The sequence below is a fragment of the Carcharodon carcharias genome, chromosome 1 (assembly GCF_017639515.1).
Source record: "Carcharodon carcharias isolate sCarCar2 chromosome 1, sCarCar2.pri, whole genome shotgun sequence".
Taxonomy (NCBI): domain Eukaryota; kingdom Metazoa; phylum Chordata; class Chondrichthyes; order Lamniformes; family Lamnidae; genus Carcharodon; species Carcharodon carcharias.
The window spans coordinates 18,611,082-18,631,077 of NC_054467.1; positions in this window are offsets into that span (position 1 = coordinate 18,611,082).

Genomic DNA, 19,996 nt, shown 5'->3' on the forward strand with positions numbered 1-19,996 from the left:
AGATAAGTAGTAGTGATGTGAGTAAGTAAGAATATTTTGGTGTTTTGTTTCTCAACCTTTGTGGACCTTGGAGTATTTATGCAGAAGGGCATTATAATGATCTTTTAGATGTCAATTGTATATCAATTGTGTTTAAATATATGCAGCTGGAGGGTATTATTTGGGTTTCACTTGAGCCCATATAAAGAGGTACTTACTGAAACTGTGGTCTAGTTAAGTTAAAAATGTATGCTTGTTATGTTCTACTCTGTAAATAAATGTAAGGCTGAGTAAAGATCGGGTCCAGTATTATCCTTCAACAACTGGCCTTCTAGAATATAACAGTAGAGTCCATTACAGGGTACTTTGTCCAGAGTTTTAGAAAGGAGTGGAATTGATAGAGCTATTGGTCTTCTCTTATTCCATGCTTTTTTAATTTTCTCAAATTTTATAGTGGGTCAAAGCCAAAGATACGGGTTTATTTTGTGCTCTACCAGATGTAACTACAGTGCTCCATTAATAAGCAGGCTTTTTGGACCTTTGATTTATTGGCAATGAAAGGTACAGTTTCTTCGACCTCCCATTTCTTGACAATCATTTTCAGTTAATTTGATTTAGTGTTTTCATCAGTGATAATTGGTTACCAAACCAAGATTCTAAATATCTGTAACTGAAAAGAGGGAAGATAGGTGACAAACATCACAATCAATCTTTACTCACTTTTCAGTGCTAAACATAATGTAACATTTGCTTATTTCTAATTACTGCAAGCACTTCAGTTGGTGCTTGTCATTTGGATAGAGAGTTAACCACTCTATAAAAAGGATTATCACCAGAAAAGAGATCAGCATTTCTCTAGATGACTTCCACCAGGTGACTGAAGGAGTTAGATGGAGCCAAGCTTTGTTCCCTGAGGAATCCCCATGATTACATAGAAATTATAGCACAGACGGACGCCGTTCATCCCAATTGGGCTATGCCCAGTGTGTGTGCTTTGCATGTGTGTCCTCCTGCCTTACTTCATCTCACCCTCTCAACATATCCTTCTCCCTCTAGTACTAATCCAGTTTACCCTTAAAAGTATCTTTGCTATTCACCTCAACTGCTACAAATAGTAGCAGATTCCATAATCTAACCGGTCTTTGAGCAAAGGACTTTCTCTGGAATTCTTTATTGGATTCCCTAGCAATAATAAGGCCAAAAGGCAAACATTTTCTTGTCATGGCTCCAAAGTTTAGATACCACTATAAGTGGTTGACTTCTCAATGAAAATGCCAAGAGCTGCTCCCCTGACTTAATACTATTTCTGGTCCAAGAAATTGACAACATTATTATTCATTTGATTTGGTCTGAATTTAAATTTGTGATAGCAAATTGGCACCATCAAGATATGACAACAATTTCTCATTCACTATGGTTTCCATGCCCATTGATGGAATTGGCAGATAGGATACTGACTGTAGCTCTGAAGAAGAGTCATCCAGACTCAAAATGTTAACTTTGTTTCTCTCTCCACAGATGTTGCCAGACCTGCTGAGTTTTTCCAGCACTTTTTGTTTTCATCACAGGACACTGGCACATACTTTTTCAGGGTCAGTCTGGCTCTTTCCTGTGGACATGTAGTTTTCTGCTCTCCTCTCATTTAGAATACCATCACTTACCAGGAACAAGTGAAATGGGTCTTATTCAAATTGCAATCACATCAACAGATAATCACTCATCTCCCGCACAGCCACAAAGGAACATGAATAGTCCATTCAAACCCTCAAGCCTGCTCCTTGGCTCAATTTAGAGGGGAGGCGATGGCATAGTGGTATTGACTAGTAATCCATAGACCCAATGTAATCCTCTGAGAACCTGGGTTCGAATCCCGCCATGGCAGATGGTGGAATTTAAATTCAATAAAAATCTGGAATTAAAAATACAATTATGGCCATGAAGGATTGTCATAAAAACCCATTTGGTTCACTGATGTCCTTTAGGGAAGGAAACCTGCTGTCCTTACCATGTCTGGCCTACCTGTGACTCCAGACCCAGGTTGACTCTGAAATGGCCTAGCAAGCCACTCAGTTGTATCAAACCACCACAAAGCCTCAAAAAAGGAATGAAACTAGATGGACCACCCGGCATTGACCTAGACACTGGCAACAACAATGGCAAATTCAACCCTGCAAAGTCCTCCTTACTAACAACCGTCTCAAAGACTAGTCAAGCAAGTCATCCTCAAGGAATCATATCTGACAGATAATGTCCCAGACACTACCATCTCCATCCCTGGGTCTGTCCTGTCCCACTCGTGGGTAGGGGGTTGTGTGCTGGTGGGACAAAGGTGGCGGCATGGTGGTATACAGTTGGGAGGGAGTTGTCCTGGGAGTCCTCAACATCCATGACCCCATGAAGTCTCATGGCATCAGGTTAAACATGGGCAAGGAAACCTCCTGCTGATTACCATGTACTGTCCTCCTGCAGCAGATGAATCAGTGCTCCTCCATGTTGAACACCGGTTGGACGAAGCACTGAGGGTGGTAAGGGTGCAGAATGTACTCTGGGTGGGGACTTCAATATCCATCACCAAGACTGGCTCGGTAGCACCAGTGCTGACCGTGCTGGCTGAGTCCTAAAGGACATAGTTTCTAGACTGGGCCTGCGGCAGATGGTGAGGTAAAAACATATGTAACCTCATCCTCACAAACCTTCCTGCTGCAGATGCATCTGCCCCATGACAGTGCCGGTAGGAGTGACCACCACACAATCATTGTGGAGATGAAGTCCCGCCTTCACATTGAGGACACCCCCATCGTGCTGTGTGGCACCAGCACGGTGCTAAATGGGATGGATTTGAAACAGATCTAGCAATTCAAGGCTGGGCATCCATGAAGCACTGTGGACCATCAGCAGCAGCAGAATTGTACTCGAACACAATCTGTAACATCATGGCTTGGCATATCCCCCATTACTCTACCATTACCATCAAGCCAGGGGATCAACTCTTGTTCAATGAAGAGTGCAGGAGGGCATGCCAGGAGCAGCACCAGACATACCTAAAAATGAGGTGTCAACCTGGTGAAGCTATAACTTATGAACAGCGTAAGCAGCAAGTGATAGACAGAGCTAAGTGATCCCACAATCAATGAATCAGATCTAAGCTCTGCAGTCCTGCCACATCCAGTCGTGAATGGTGGTGGACAATTAAACAACTCACTGGAAGGGGAGGCTCCACAAATGGCCCCATCCTCAATGATGGGGGAGCCCAGCACATCAGTGTAAAAGATAAGGCTGAAGTATTTGCTACAATCTTCAGCCAGAAGTGCCGAGTGGATGATCCATCTCAGCCTCCTCCTGAGATCCCCAGCATCACAGATGACAGTTTTCAGCTAATTCAATTCACTCCACATGATATCAAGAAATAGATGAAGGCACTGGATAGTGCAAAGGCTAGAGGCCCTAACAATATTCTGTAATAGCACTGAAGACTTGTGCTCCAGAACTTGCCACGGCCCTAGCCAAGCTGTTGCAGTACAACTACAACACTGGCATCTACCCGGCTATATGGAAAATTACTCAGGTATGCGCTGTACACAAAAAGCAGGACAAATCCAACCCGGCCAATTACCACCCCATCAGTCTAACCTCGATCATCAATAAAGTAATGGAAGGCGCCATCAACAGTGCTATCAAGTGGCACTTGCTTAGCAATAACCTGCTTGCTGATGCCCAGTTTGGGTTCTACCAGGACCACTCAGCTCCTTACCTCCTTACAGCCTTGGTTCAAACATAGACAAAAGTGCTGAACTCCGCAGGTGAGGTGAGAATGACTGACCTTGACATCAAGGCTGCGTATGACCGAGTGTGACATCAAGAAGCCCTGGCAAAACTGAATTCAGAGGAAAAATCTCCATTGGTTGGAGTCACACCTGGCACAAAGGAAGATGGTTGTGATTGTTGGAGGTCAATCATCTCAGCTCCAGGACATCACTGCAAGAGATCCTCAGGATAGTGTCCTCGGCCCAATCATCTTCAGCTGCTTCATTAATGACCTTCCTTCCATCATAAGGTCAGAAGTCGGAATGTTTGCTAATGATTGTACAATGTTCAGCACCATTCATGACTCCTCAGTTACTGAAGCAGTCCATGTCTAAATGCAGCAAGACCTCAACAATATCCAGGCTTGGGCTTACAAGTGGCAAGCAACATTCGCTCCACACAAGTGCCAGGCAATGACCATCTACGACAAGACAGAATCTAACCATCATTCCTTGATTTTCAATGGCATTACCATCACTGAATCCCCCACTATCAACATCCTGGGGTTACCATTGACCAGAAACTGAACTGGACTAGCCATAAAATACTGTGGCTACAAGACCAGGTCAAAGAGTAGGAATCCTGCAATGAGTAACTCACTTTCTGACTCTCCAAAGCCTGTAGACCATCTACTCGACAAAAATCAGGATGAAATACTCTCCTCTTGCCTGGATGAGCGCAGCTCCCACAATACTCAAGAAGCTTGACACTGTCCAGGGCAAAGCAGCCCACTTGATTTGCACTACATCCACAAACATTCTCTCCCTACTCCATCAACACACGGTAGCAGCAGTGGGTACCATCTACAAGATGCACTGCAGGAATTCACCAAGATTCCTTAGACAGCACCTTCCAAACCCACGACCATTAGCATCTTGAAGGACAAGGGCAGCAGATACATGGGAACACCACCACCTGGAAGTTCCCCTCCTGATTTGGAAATATATCGCAGTTCCTTCACTGTTGCTGGGTCAAAACCCTTGAACTCCCTCCCTAACAGCACCTTGGGTGTATTTACACCACATGGACTGCAGTGGTTTAAGAAGGCAACTCACCACCACCTTCTCAAGGGCAACTAGGGATGGTCAATAAATGCTGGCCCAGCCAGCAAAGCCCACATCCCGTGAATAAATAAAAAAGAAATTAGATTATGCCTGATCTGCACCTTAACTCCATCTATCCATTGTATTTGCATATCAATTACTCTCCTTGTCTAACAAAAACCTATCAGTCTCAATTTTCAATTTCAACTGACCTAGTCACAGCATCATTTTGGGGGACAGATTTGTAAATTTCCACTGTCCTTTGTATGAAGAAGTGTTTCCTGACAACCCCCCTGAATAGCCTAGCTCTAATTTTAAGGTTATGCTCCTTTGTTCTGGGCTCCCTCACCAGAGGAAATTGTTTGTCTTTATCTATCCTATCAACTCCTTTGACCGTTTTAAACACCTCGCTTAAATCACTCCTAATATCCTATTCTCTAAAGAATGCAATCTTGGTCTACGCAGCATCACGGGCCATTTTTCTGTCTTAGCACACAGTAAGTTCTGATTAAATGTTTTACGTATTGACATAAAGTAGCTATTAGAGATCCTAAATACTGCTCTGAATCCTGCATGTTGTGACAATTTCAGAATGATTAAATTAAAGAGCTTGGCAAAATCTTTACTCTTTGCATAGGTGTGATACAGATTCCACCAATATGCAAGGTTTTATTCTCAATAACCATATTCGTTATTACAATTAATTAAGTAAAAATAACATTGCGTGAAATGAAGATTACGGGCTTTGTGAATTCTCCACTTCATGGGCTCAGCTTTTATTGAGTCGTGTCCCTAAAAGAGTGCATGAAATGACAGTATCTCACAAAGCATAGAGTCAAAGGTCCTACATTGACGTGTCAGGCACTTGGGTCAGAGTGTGATGTACTCAGGCTTTTCCTCCTAGCAATCTCATCTAATTAATCATACTTCCAAAACATATCAACAGACAAGGGTAGAAGATCACTTAATGTTATAGCTGCTTAGCAGATTGCAGGCTGTTCGTTGTGTCTGTTTGGTTGTTTGCAAGCAAAGAAAATCACATATATACATTGAAAGACATGGAACCATAGGCACTTTACAGCACAGAAGGAAGCCATCAGGCTCACTGTGCTTCTGCTGGCACTTGACGAGAGTAATCCAAGACTAATCCCATTGCGCCACACTCTCCTCTCCTTCAGATAGAATTCAATCATTCCACAAGATATGCAATGATCTCTGCTTCTGTAAATGACGATTCGAAATGTTTGAAATTAACTCTTGGAGGGGCTAAAATCATTTCTGCACAAAAGAAAGCGGAAACAAATATGCAATGTGTTAAATTATTGTTAGAGTAATACCCGAGGCTTTCCTTGTCTCTGTACCATCACTGTAACCTCAGTGGAAACGCAATGGAAACCCTGCTAAACCCTGGCAAAGTTACAGTGGTGGAAAAGGAGCGGCCCCGAGGAAATCTCTGACCAATGGAAATCCAATTTTTATAGTTACTGTACAGAGACAATGTACATTTCAAGTGCTGCACATGAGGATTAAATGCTCAAAGGGTTAGTATTGAACGCACAGCTAATGAAATGCTGCTGGAGTGAATGGGCTATCAGCTGAACTAAACACTTAAAAGGCAGAGTGGGCTTGTTGTGATTAGCAGATTCCTATATTTGAACACAAAGATTTTGGGCATATGCTAAAGGTTAAAAAAATATTGTTAATATTCCACAAATATTTCAGAATTTACAGATGACACAAAGCTTGGAAGTATAGTGAACTGTGAGGAGGATAGTACAAGACTTCAAGAGGACATGGACAGGATAGTGGAATGGACGGACATATGGCAAATTAAATTTAAACCAGAAATGTGTGAAGGAATACATTTTGTGCGGACGAATGAGGAAGAGGCAACATAAACTGACAATTCTATAGAGGGTGCAGGAACAGAGACCTGGGGTATATGTGCACAAATCATTGGAACTGGCAGGGCAGATTGAGAAAGTGGTTAAAAAGGCATATAGGATCCTGGCTTTTAGAAATAGAGAAATAGGCTAGAATTTTCATTCAGCCAGAAAGGCTCTCTGTCTTTGTGAAAATGATGGCAGAAGTTTGGATCCAGAAGTTCCGCCCCCGAGCCTGGCCTCTGCCATTTTCACAGGGGCAGGGGGAGTAACAAGACTAGGTTCCAACGTGCACATCCTTGGTTCACTGGGACACTGCACGTGTTAAAGTTAGATTTGTTTTTCGCTAGTGGGATATCCAAAACATGACTTGTGCACTTTATGTCCAGTAGGAGGACGTCTAAAGCTGCCGGAGTTCTTTGGAGAGGAAAAGTAACCTTTGGGTGTGGTCCCAAAACACCTTTGGGAGAGGTAAGGTGCCCTTTGGGATTGTGAAAAGTAAGCATCAATGTGCATCAAATAGGCTTGACCAATGGTTTTCGTGTGTGGGGCAGGGGCACATGTCCATTTTTTTCTCACTCAAGGGGCCAATGGGCAAATTTCAGAAAGATACATGAATTAAAAAAAAGTTGAGTAGGAGAAAGACAATTTGCTGAGCAAAAATAAGGCAACGTCAAAACAATAAACTGATAATATTAAAAAAATAATTAATGAGGATGTATGAAAGGTTCCGAGTGTGAGTGTGTCTGACTCACTGCCAGTCTTAGGGCACTTCCTCAATCATCCTCACCCACTGTGTGAGTGGGTGTGAACATCCGCTGGTGTGTGGGGATGAGGGTGAGTGAGAATCCTAAGACTGGGAGTGAGCCAGACACACAATTTCACTCGCTCTCTCTCTCTCTCTCTCTCTCTCACACACACACACACACACACACACATTCTCTGTCTCACACACACATTCTATCACACACACACTCAGTCTCTCTCACAAACACTCATGCTTTCTCGCATAAACAAAGTCTCTCTCTCACACACACAACACTCTCTATCTCCCTCTCTCTCACACTCACTCACTCTCGCTCTCATACACACACCAGTCAGCCTCTTCTCCCACCCCTTGACCCTAAGCTCCACAGCATCTCACCACTGGGCCCCCTAAGTCTCTCCTCCCTGATGCCCCAACAGACCCTCTCACCTTCCCATGTGGCCCTGACAGGCACTTTCTCTCTCATCCTCATCCCCACCCCACCCTGAAAACCTGTTTCCCCCAGCATACTCATTGTCATTGGTGTTCTCTGCGCCACCAATCACAGCTTGTTTCTCTCCCATCTTTGTTGCTGTGGAATGGGAACGGCCTGTGATTGGAGGAACAGCCTCTTGCAGAAACTTCAACATCAGTTACCTGTCTTACTGGAATTTTGAATAGTGGGTCCGGGGCCACAAAGAATGGCCTCGGGGGGGCCACAATCTGACCCATGGGTCGCCAGCTGGACGAGCCAGGTGAAAAAGTGCATAAACCCATTGGAACTGTCAAGCTCATAGGACCTATCACAAAAAGTGTCAAGAGAAAAGTCAAGAGAGCTCAAAAGAACAGTCAAGCTATCAAGCCATTTAAATGTCCTGCCCTTTAAATGTTAGAAAAAAACTGCTACGTTAAAAAATCATTGCTTGCTATTTCACTGGGGAGAATTTTCTCCCCGCCGGGGGGTGGGGTTGGGTGGGAACAAGTGTGGGTGTGTGCACAGCCAATTGCCGCAAGCGATCAGCTGCGTGCCGCCATTTTACGTGGGCGGGACAATGTAGGCCCGCCCAGCATGACATGCACCTGGAAGCGCTGCGCACTCCCTGTGCAGGCAGTGGAGGGAGGGGGTTGCCTGAGTCGGCCTGCACTCTTTCACACATGCACGCCAAAGAGCACAGAAATCTCCCTGAGGCACAAGGCTGCCTCAGGGAGATTAGCTTAAGTTCGAAAAAATTTAATAAAGGAACAAAAAAAATTTAAGACATGTCCCCTCATGTGATACCGTCACATGAGCTGGGATATGTCTATTAGCTTTATTAAAAATTTACAAGACTTTAAAAACCTTCATGAAACCTCATCCTGCCCATGGATGAGGTTTCATGAAAAATGCGAAGGCCACCTGAGCTCTTCACCTGCTCAGATGGGCAGTTTAGTTTATTCATTTAATTGATAGTTAACTGGCCTTAATAGGCCTTTGACACTTTGGCGGGCATGTAGCTGACTCGGGTGCGCCCACCAAACTGAAAATCTGAATGACACGTGGTGACGCTGAGCCAAAGATTCTGCCCACTCTGTCTGTCAACATAAGCCTAAGGGTTATCATTACAGGAGTAGTGCTGCATGATTGAGTTCACAATCTACCATTATTGCAGTGGGGTGCCTGGCTGTTTGCAATTTCATTGAAAGTTCCAAGTGGTCATAAGCTATTTGAAGTGGGGCTATCAATACTAATGCTTGGTTTTATGAGGGATCATAGGAAGTTAATTGTAGTGAATAGTTTTTTTTATTAACAAGAGTGTTTTTTTGAAGTATTGAATTCATCAATACACACTAAACAACTTTATTTAATTGCAGCATGGTTCCTGAAGTCTGCCTATGGTGAATACTGGGTGAGTTGGCATGGTAGGTGTAAGGGTAAAAGGTGTTGGGCGGGACATGGGCTGACATAAGTTGGCACTAAGCCAGCATAGGCGCCATAGGTAGAGGGGCAAAAGTTGGCATGGAGGGTTTAGGGGGCCATTGGTGATTCGTGGAGGGGCATAAGTTGTCATGTAGGATATCAAGGGCCATGGGGCTGGGTGGGGGGAGGCAGAGGTTGGCAAGGAGGGTATGAAGGGTGATGAGGTGTGGGTGGGGTGCATGAGGTGGCATGGGATGGTATGGATGTGGCAAGGGGAATGTGTGGGTAAGTGAAGAGGTGTGGCGGTGAAGGCAGGAGGAATGTTTTTGTTTTATTCATGTTCTGATATCTTCAGCAAAGTGCTGGATCACTGAGGCAGGCCTTCCAACTAGCAGCCGCAGAACTCTTTCTGCAGTCACCGGCCATGACTCCCATTTTCACCTGCCCCTGGGCCGAAAACCAAAACTTCCAGGCACATTTTCCTGGGTTGGGTTTGCAGAACCCGGGAATTGTCCTGACTGCGCTCCCAGCTGGGACCAAACATTCAGGCCATAGAGTGCAAAAGCAAGAAAGTTATAATAAACCTTTGTAAAACGCTAATTTGGTACCAATTAAAATATTGTGTCTAATTCTGGGTACCGGGCCAATGGGGAAGATACAAATGAACATATGAAATAGGAGCAGAACTAGGCCATCCGGTCCCTTGAGTCTGCTATGCCATTCAATAAGATCATAGCTGATCTGTTTGTGCTTCGAATTCCCATCTAACCCTGATAGCCTTTGATTCCCATGCCTAACAAGAATCTATCAACCCTTGGCCTTAAAAATGTTCAATAATTCCACCTCAACCACGTCCTGAGGCAGAGAGTTCCAAAGTTGCAGAGCCCTCTGAGAGAAAAAAATTCTCCTCATCGCTGTCCTAAAAAGGTGACCTCTAATTTTAAAACAATGCCCTCTAGTTCTGGACTCACCCACAAGAGGAAACATCCTTTTGTCTACCGTGTCAAGGCCTCCCAGGATCTTATATACTTCAGTTAAGTCATTCCTCACTCCTATCAACTCATGTGGAAATAAGCCCAGTCTGTCCAACCTTTCCTCATAAGATAATCAACTCATTCCAGGTATCAATCTAATAAACCTCCTCTTAACCACCTCCAATGCATTTATATCTTTCCTTAAATAAGGAGACCAAAGCTGTACACAGTACTGAAGATGAGGTCTCAATAATGCCCTGTATAAGTAAAGCATAACATCCTTAATTTTATGTTCAATTCCTCTTGAATTAAGGATAGCATTCCATTAGCCTTACCTGCTGTACTTGCATACTACCTTTTTGTGACTCATGCACTAGAACACCTAAATCACTCTGCACCTTGGAATTCTGCAGCTGTTGTCCATTTAGAGTAGGTGCAGCAAAGAATCACAAGAATGACTCCAGGGATTTTTTTTTATTGTTTGTTCATGGGATGTGGGTGTCACTGGCTATACCAGCATTTATTGCCCATCCCTGATTCAGAGAGGCATTTAAGAGTCAACCACATTGCTGTGGGTCTAGAGTCCAGATCAGATAAGGATGGCAGATTTCCTTCCCTAAAGGGAACCAATTACAACAATCGGCAATGGTTTTGTGGTCATCATCTGACTTTTCATTTCAGATTTTTATTAGATTCAAATTTCACCATCTGCCATGGTGGGATTCAAACTCAGGCCCCCAGAAAATTACCCTGGATCTCTGGAATACCAGTCCAGTGACAACAATACTGTGCAACCATCTGAGATGAGGGACTTCAGTTACATGGATAGCCTGGGGACGCAGGGATTGTTCTCCTTAGAGAAGTGAAGGTTGAGAGGAGGGTTATCATGACAGTTAAAAAGAGTGGATAGAGAGAAACTGTTCCCAATAGTGGAAGGACCAAGAACCAGAGGACAAGGTTTAAAGTAATTGGCAAAGGCAACATAGCGGAAAACATTTGTATACAAGAATTTACAGGGTTACAGGGAAAAGGAAGGAGAATGGGATTAGCTGATTTGCTCTTGAAGGGAACTGGCAAGGGCTTGACAGTTTCAATGGCTTCCTGTGCTGTAACCATGCTAAGATTCGATGGCCTGGGTTTTTCCAATGGGTGGGCAGGCTGGGCGGTAGCGGGTTGGGGCTGGCGCGGAGCCGATCACCCCCGACCTGCTGCGTGCCGCCATTTTACTTGGTCAGGCCAATTACCAGTGGCTGGTAACATCACTACCTGTGCAGGCGGGGAGGGGAGAGAGAGTGGGGGCCTGCGCTCTTTGGCGTATGCGTGCGAAGGAGTGCAGCAATCTCCCTGGAACATTTATTTTTTTATTTTATAAAAGCTTCAGAAAACGGGATGAGGTTTCCTGACAAACGTGAAGGCCGCTTGGGCCTTTCGCCTGCCGCCAACCATAAGGTTGGATGGGCAGCGTTTTGAACTACTTTAGTTACTTCCTTAATGGCCTTAACAGGCCGTTGACATTTCAGCAGGTATGTAGCCGCCTCCGGCGCACTCCCACCGATCGAATTATCGAGATGACGCGCAATGGTGTCATTTTACGCATTGGCGTGTCAGGCCTGAACCTGCACGCCGACCGTAAGATTCTGTCCTATGATTCTGTCAGCCACCTTACTGAAGAAATTTATCTTCATTGGCAACTCTGTGGCTAAATATTACTGAGTATCACAAAGTATTACAAAGTCTTCACTGCACAGAGCAGATCACTTGGACTAACTGGTCCATGCTCTACAAGAGCTGCCTCTGTTGTAAGGTGTTGGGCATATTTCGGTAGGTCTTTTTAAGGTATTCATAGTCTTAGGTAGTTCAACAGTAAGTATTTAATAACTGCTAGAAACTATTTACATTGGTACAGTAAAGGGCCAAGCTAAGAGCTGTCTCCATGCTTGTTTCTACACACGGCTCTGTCCAACACTACACTGATCCCTCCTGAGGTGTGGGTCATGTGCTCTCTCACATCACTGTGTGGGTGGTACAGTACCCAGTCCCTTGTTAACTCTTTATATGCTGGACCCTTATACTACATCCTTCATCCTTCTTCATCTAACCCCATTAATAAATCCTTTTATTCTCTTCTTCCTTGTGCTTATCAAGCTTCTCCTTGAATGCATCTATGCCATTTGCCTCAAATACTCCATGTGATAGCATGCTCCACATTGGAAAAAGTGGGAATGTGGGATTAAGGACAGCCATCCTTTCAAAGAGCCAGGGAAGTACGAGGGGCTAGATCGCTTCTTTCTGTGCTGTGTGTTTCTATAATCCACGATATTCTAAATTGTCTGACTTAAAAACATTAATGAATACTCTTGAAGGTTTAGCTGTTTTTTTTTTTTACTTTTTTGCTCTCTCAGCATCTATTTTGGAGTTAGGAGTAAACATATAAAATGAGCTCTGGTTGGTTGCAGACTGCCCATAATGGCCATTTTCTCAGTCAAATACATGCCACATATATACAGATTGTCCTGATTGTGCCAAAGTGCCATTATATGTTGTCCTTTTGCTACATCTGCAATATATTGTAGTGGTGGAATTCATTGGGTTTTCTGAAGAAAGTGGTCTCAGTTTACTTGAGATAAAGGGGTTATTTCTTTTGGAGAAAGAAGGCTGAGAGATTCAATGCCAGTTTTAAAAAAAAAGTCATGAAGTGCGGCTGAAGCGGCGGCCTGTAAACTAGCTTTGTACCCCATTTCCCTGGTGTTGAGGCTAGGGCCTGCGAAAAGAGAAAAAGTACGGAACAGTGACATGTCTTTATTGGAGATTCTGGCAACTGCACCGTTATCAAACTCTGCAGAATGAGTGATAGCATGTGCCGCTATAGGGAGTCAGGTCAGGCAAGGTGGGGGTGGGGGGGTGGGGGGGGGGGGGGGTCGTGGGGTGGGGTTGGTGGGGGGTTGCATCAGGTTTTGTGGGAGCTGGGGGAGGGTGCGGAGAAGATAAGAACAGGCTCTCTAATGTTGAACAATAATAAATGTAAATCTCAAACTACTGAATGGGTGGGAATGAGTTCAGAATTAGGCATTATGAGATAATAGAAGCTAGAAGGGAGAACATACAGAATTGAACCAAAATATTTGAATGGTTCAACAAATTATTGGATGGCAAAGGCTTATAAACTTCCATGAGTGGTAGCTGCTAATTCCTAGTGAATGTATAAGCTTGGAGAGGTTAATCATCCATCAGGAGGAGCACTCAGCATGAACAATCAACAAAACAAATTGCATTTATATAGTGCTTTTAACATAATAAAATGTCCCAAGCATTCACAAGCATTCTCAAACAAAGATTAACACCAAGCACAGGAGATATTAGGCTGGATGATCAAAAGCTTGGTCAAGGAGCTAAGTTTTAAGGAGCATCTTAGAGGAGGAGAAAGAAGTGGAAGGGTTCAAGGCTGGAATTCCAGAGCTTAGGACCTTGGCTGTTGATGGCATGACCACCAATGATGGAGTGATCAACATCAGAAATTCTCAGCAGGCCAGAATTGCCAAAGTGCAGAGATCCCAGGTGGGGGGAAGGGGGAGGTACTGTAAGGCTGAGGAAGATGTAGGAGGGGCAAGGTGATGGAGGGGTTTGAAAACAAGGACGATGAATGTTTCTGACTCCTTTCTCCTAAATTTATAAGCAAGCCAAAGATTCAAAAGATGACATAAACGTGCAAGTAAGACATGCAGCAGCAGTAATAACATTTACTTTTCCTTCAATATTAACTATTTTGTGATAGAAACTGTGATGATTAATTTCTGAAAGCATCTATAACATAGGATTTAACAAAACAGGACTTCCAAGTCAATGTTAAGATAGTCCATTTGCTGCTGAACCAAACTTTTTTTTTGTTCTGTTTTTTGGATGACCTTGCATAAATGAGAATGTTGTGTGGTTTGGGTTTTGCTCCTACAGTTTTTTGAACTCTAACCTACAGACCAACAGAAGGGGCACCGGCTCCTTGAAAAGTTTACACAACATAATTTTATACCCAGATCATTAGAAAGCTTTAACTGTTTACACAGTGACAAAAAAGCTTCAGTTTATTTCCATAGGCATAAGAAAAGTACAGTTCATCCGTTCACAGCCCTACTTCAAAGCAAGTTCCCATATCACAGCATTCTCAAAGATTATTTGAAGAAACAGTATGAGGCAAGTCTGTTGCACAGGCTTCGGTGGTCTAGATCTTCCACACACAGTAACTAAAAAAATCTCAAGTTGTGTTTGTGTCAATTTGAGTCTTAGGGATTACTGTCATCTGTGTAGATGTGAAATGGGTTTGATAAAGGCTACTTACAGTGCATCTTAGAGAAGTGAAAACAAACTTGTGGGGTGACCTTTGGCATCAATGTTTCACTTGAGAAAAGCTGGTAGCTATTGTTCTGACATCCAGCTGATGCGCAGGTCTCCCGGCCAATGAAAGCAAAATAAATTCATAACTATCATTTTCATAATCCATTAAATGTGGCGATTACTTCTGTTTGGAATAGTTGGGCATCGTTTCAATTAACAATGTGATCTGGTTGAACCTGGATGGATAGTCAGGTTAAGTGAATCCTGAGAAATAAATACTACTTTAACTTAAGTTGTAAATCACAACCTACTTTGTTCGATGCATGTTTCTGTTGTTTTAACATATAGTGTGAATCATACTGCACAGCAATGATAATTAAATGCCAAATGCCCTTAACCGGATATTGCTATCATAAATGCATCCCTCACCAATACCAAAACTTGCCAAATGATCTTGTCACCTTTCTGAAGCCTTCCTGATTATTGGTGAAAGAAAGAACGACGCACTTATATTTATAAAGGCACCTTTTATGATTGCAGGATGTCTCTGTTGTGACCACAGCCAATGTTATTTGCTGATCAAGCCAAATTCCAGAGGGAAATTTGTCTTACTGATCCAAATCTTTTTTTTTGTATTTTGAAAATGAGGGAAAGAACTATTGATCCAAGAAGCATAGAATCCTAGTAACACTTTTAGGATTTTAAAATTAAAAGATTTATTAACAAGAAGGGGAAAAAACTTATTAAAGATTAAAGTTACACAGTTAACACAGTTTTACAAAACATCCCCAAAAAAACCGACTTGGTCGGAACACACATGTAAACTATTTGGTAACAGCTCCCTTATAGGTTTAACCATAAAAATCCAGTAATATTACCCAAGGGAAAAGCTGCCATCACTTTAGTAAAGGAATATTACACAGCTTCTCACTCTCTTCCACTCTGCTGTAGAAATCCAAGAAAGTTCAGAAACAACCTGCCTTCTGAGACAAAGATTTTTCTGGTTTGACTGGATGGCTATTTCACATTTCGCACCTTTTCTCAGCACAGACCTTGTCTCAGGACATCTCCCCCACACAGCCAACACAACTCAACTAAACATCTTTCCTTAAATATCTTTTCCCCCTTTCATCTTAGATTCCATTGTTCTCAAGCATGCATTTTAACTCAACTTATCCAAAAAAGGATAAGATAGGTAAACAATAGTTTACCTATTGCCTCCACTTTCGGGTCAAATTAAATTTAATAACTGTCTCTTGTTTACTTATGAAACCTTTGTAAGTTGTAAAAGTCTCTTGTCACTTCTAAACTCCCCTTTGAAATTTAACAGCTGACAAGTCAAGTCCTTACCTATCACCTGACGCAAATTTTAAAACCCAACCTATTTACTTGTAAATCCACTTTACCATAGCCTCTCGTTACAATTGCATGCATCTAGCGCCTTTACCTTCCATCTCCCAGTTCCCACAGACAAGCTGTCTTTACTAACCATCCCCTGTTTAATTAATCATGAACACACATGCACACACACACACAGCCTTCTTTACAGAATGCCACCATATCCCCAAAATATTAAAATAATAGCATTCATCTCCACTCCTCCCTCAACGAAAAATTGAAACACCATGGGCAGGATTTTTCAGTCAGTGCATGGGGGTGGGCCCAACATGCCGATCCGTAAAATGACGCGTGATGACATCAGGTGTGCGTCCCGACATCATCGCGATATTTCGTTCGGCTGGCACATGCTGGAGTTGGCTGCATGCCCGCCGATAAATGAACGGCCTATTAAGGCCATTAAGGGAGACGTTGATGCTATTGTTAATGCTGCCCGTTCAACCTTAAGGATGGCGGGCAGGTGATAAAGCCAAGCGGCCTTTGCATTTTTTAGGAAACCTCATCGACAAGCGGGATGAGGCTTCCTAAAAGCTTTATTAAATAAAAAAAATTATCCGAAATATAAAAACATGTCCCATCTCATGTGACCCAGTCCCCGCCCACTCCCGCTGAGCCCGCCCACTGCCTGAAAAATGCAGGCCCATATTTCAAAAAGACGATTTAATTTTCTCAACCCACTTCATATTGCTTATTATATTTATCTATATACAAAAACTATTACACTATGGTGTACATGCATCAACCGTGAAATTATATACAATTCTTTTGTAAGGATAAAGGCCATTCCAGTTCATTCTCAATTTCCCAACATCCAAGTCCTTTTGAATTTAAACTCGTGACAACGCATCTGCAATTCAATTCTCTCCAACCCAGCCGCATGTCAATTTTTAAAATTGAACAGTTGCAATAACAAACTCCACCTGAATAGTACGGCGTTTGTACCTTGAAACTTTTCCAGAAAGGAATCTGGTCAGTATATACAACTGGCTCTCTGAAGAGTTGTTGGCAGTGGAAACTTCAAAATGCTGCAGAGCTAAAACCAAACACAAAGTCTCTTTTTCTATAGCTGAATATTTCTTGCGATGTACATTCAACTTCCGTGGGAAATATCCTACCGTGTTTCTCAAGTCCCAGTCCGTCTTCCTGTAGCAGCGCTGCACCAACACCCACATCACTGGCATCAACAGCCTTTTTAAACCGCTTTGTATAATCGGATGCTGCCAAGATAGGTGTAATGGTTAGTACAAAGTTCAAGTTGTCAAATGCGGTCTGACACTCTTGTTTCCATTTGGAATCTCCTGTTCTTTTTTAATAATCCAGCCAGTAGAGCAACTACACCTCAGAAATTTGGCACAAAATTCCAATAAAATTGACTCATGCCCAGGAATCTCAAAACTTCCTCTTTCGTTGTAGGCACATTGAACTCTACAATAGCTTTTAGTTTTGCATCTTGTGGGTCCACTTGACCATGTCCAACAGCGTGACCTAAATGTGTAACTTTTGCTTTTGCAAATTCATTTTTAGCCAAATTTATAACCAAGTCGGCATCTTGCAGTCAATCAAACAGTTCCTTTAAATGTTGTGGATGTTTCTCCCAGGTTTTACTGAATTTAACTACATCTTTACGTACTCCAGGCCAATAGAAATGTTTTTGTATCTTAGCTTGAGTTTTCCTAATTCCCAAATGCCCAGCCATTGGGATTTTATGAGCTGCTCTTAAAATTTCATTCTGTTATCCAGATGGTATCACTACTTGGTGCACCATCACTCACTTTTCATCTGCCAAAATATGGGGCCATCTCCACTTCCTCATTAACACATTCTCTTTAAGAAATTAATACTCTGGAATGTATTCTGCCTCAGTTTCAGAATAGGCTATCTGGCATAACTGCTTTAAGTCTGGATCCTGCTGCTGTTACTCCACTAACTTCAATGAGCTAACACCTCAACCTCATCATCTCTAATCTCCTCGTCCTGAGTATTCTTTACAAAGATTGATCCAGCCAACTGAGGTTCAGCATCCTTCTCCTGCCTTTTAGATTCTTCCTCTTCCTGTTTAAGTTTGTGTCTCTGTCTTTTTGTATTTGCTAAGATCTTAAAAGTTTTTCCAGCTACCCCTGGAAACCATTGATATACTTTCCCTTCACATATAAAATCTTTAAACATCTCCGTAACTCACCCTTCAGAACTTCCTTGGATAGGCTATGAACACATTCCCACCTGTCTGGCTAATACTGATTCTTTCTTTTTCACCTGTACAAAGGCTACTGGCCTGTCTTGCACTTGGGTCTCAGAATCCACAGCACTTTCACTTACAGAACTTTTCTGAGTTCCTATCACTGAAATCGGTTTTCCATTTAATCTCCAACAATTTGACTTCATATGCCCAGCTTTGTTACAATTGTAACATGCTACCTTTCTCTCTTCACCTCTGCCTTCTGCCTTTTCATCTTTAGTAGACTAGCATCCTTCAACTTGCTACTTGTTACTAACACTTTTACCATCACTAGGTTTTCTATACCTCCAATTTCCTTGCTGACTCACATAGGATCCTTTTCCTACACTCAGCTGTCCAAGCGAAATATCATATGCATCAGCTAAAACAACAGTTTTCCTGATTTTTTACTTTGTCTTTCATCTAAATATGTCTTGAAAGTTACTGGAATACTATTTCTAAATTCTTCCACAATCGTAACTCTCTTGCATTTTCAAAAGCCTTGTCTAACTTCAATGCCCTAAACCATTGATCCAGGGAAATTCTTTTTCTCCTGCAAATTCTACAAATGTTTCATTAGGTCTATTTCTTTCAGTCCTAAACTTCAACTGATAAGCTTCAGGAGAAGCTCATAAGCATTTGGTATTGCTCTTTTAACTGCCTCGTGGTCTGCAGATTGCTCCTCTGATAACATACACATTCATGGCTGTACCTGAAAAAACACTCTAACGTTATAGTCCAAGCATCTCTTGGCCAATTCAATTCCATAGCTACCTTTTCAAATGAGGTGAAATGTCTTTCAACTCCATCCTCTGTAAATTTAGGTGCTAGCTGAAGATTTTTAGTTAAATCAAATTCCTCAAAGGAATCAAAGTCACCATCTAAATCCCTATGGGTCAAATTTACAGCTCGGTGGGCATGTACCCGACCCAACCAAGCATAAAATGATGCGCGATGACGTTAGGCGAGTGTCCTGACGTTATCGCACACTTGCGCGATATTTCATCCTTCCAATTAAAAGGCCTATTAAGGCCATTAAAAAGTTAATCCACGGGCGGCACGAGGTTTCCAAAAGCAAATAAAAATAAAATAAAGACTTTATTTTTTCATTAGCAACATGTCCCTGCTCATGTGACAGGGTCACATGAAGGGACATGTTTTATAACATTTATAAAATCTTTAGTATATTTTTTTAATCTGTTTTTCTCACTGAGGCAGCTCTGTGCCTCAGGGAGATTTGTAAATGGCACTTGCGCGCATGCGTGAAGTTCTCACTTGCCCTCCTCTCCCCACCCCCCCGCCACCCCCCACTTCACAACAAAGGCAGCACCGAGCGCTGCTGCTTGCGTTTCACACTGGGCAGGCCTTAATTGTCACGTCAGCGTGAAATCGCCTTCTGGCCCCGATCGCGGGCATCGGTTGGCTTCCCGACTGCCCTCACCCAACTCAGCCAAGCCCACCTGACATGGGTGAAATTCTGCCCTACCTCTCCTTCCTTCCGTTATCCTAAGTCTCACTTTAGGCAATTCATACTGTCTGGTTTCTTTGTCTCTCTGAAGCTGTCTATCTCTTACCTTCTCTCTTTCCTCAATTGCTAACTTCTCTCTCTGAAGTTCAAGCTTTCACATTTCTATTTCTTGCAATCTTTACTTTTCCTTTTCTTGCTCCTCTCTTTCCCTTGTAAGCTTTTTTTTTATCTCTATTTCTTTTAATCTGCCCTTTTCCTTCTCTT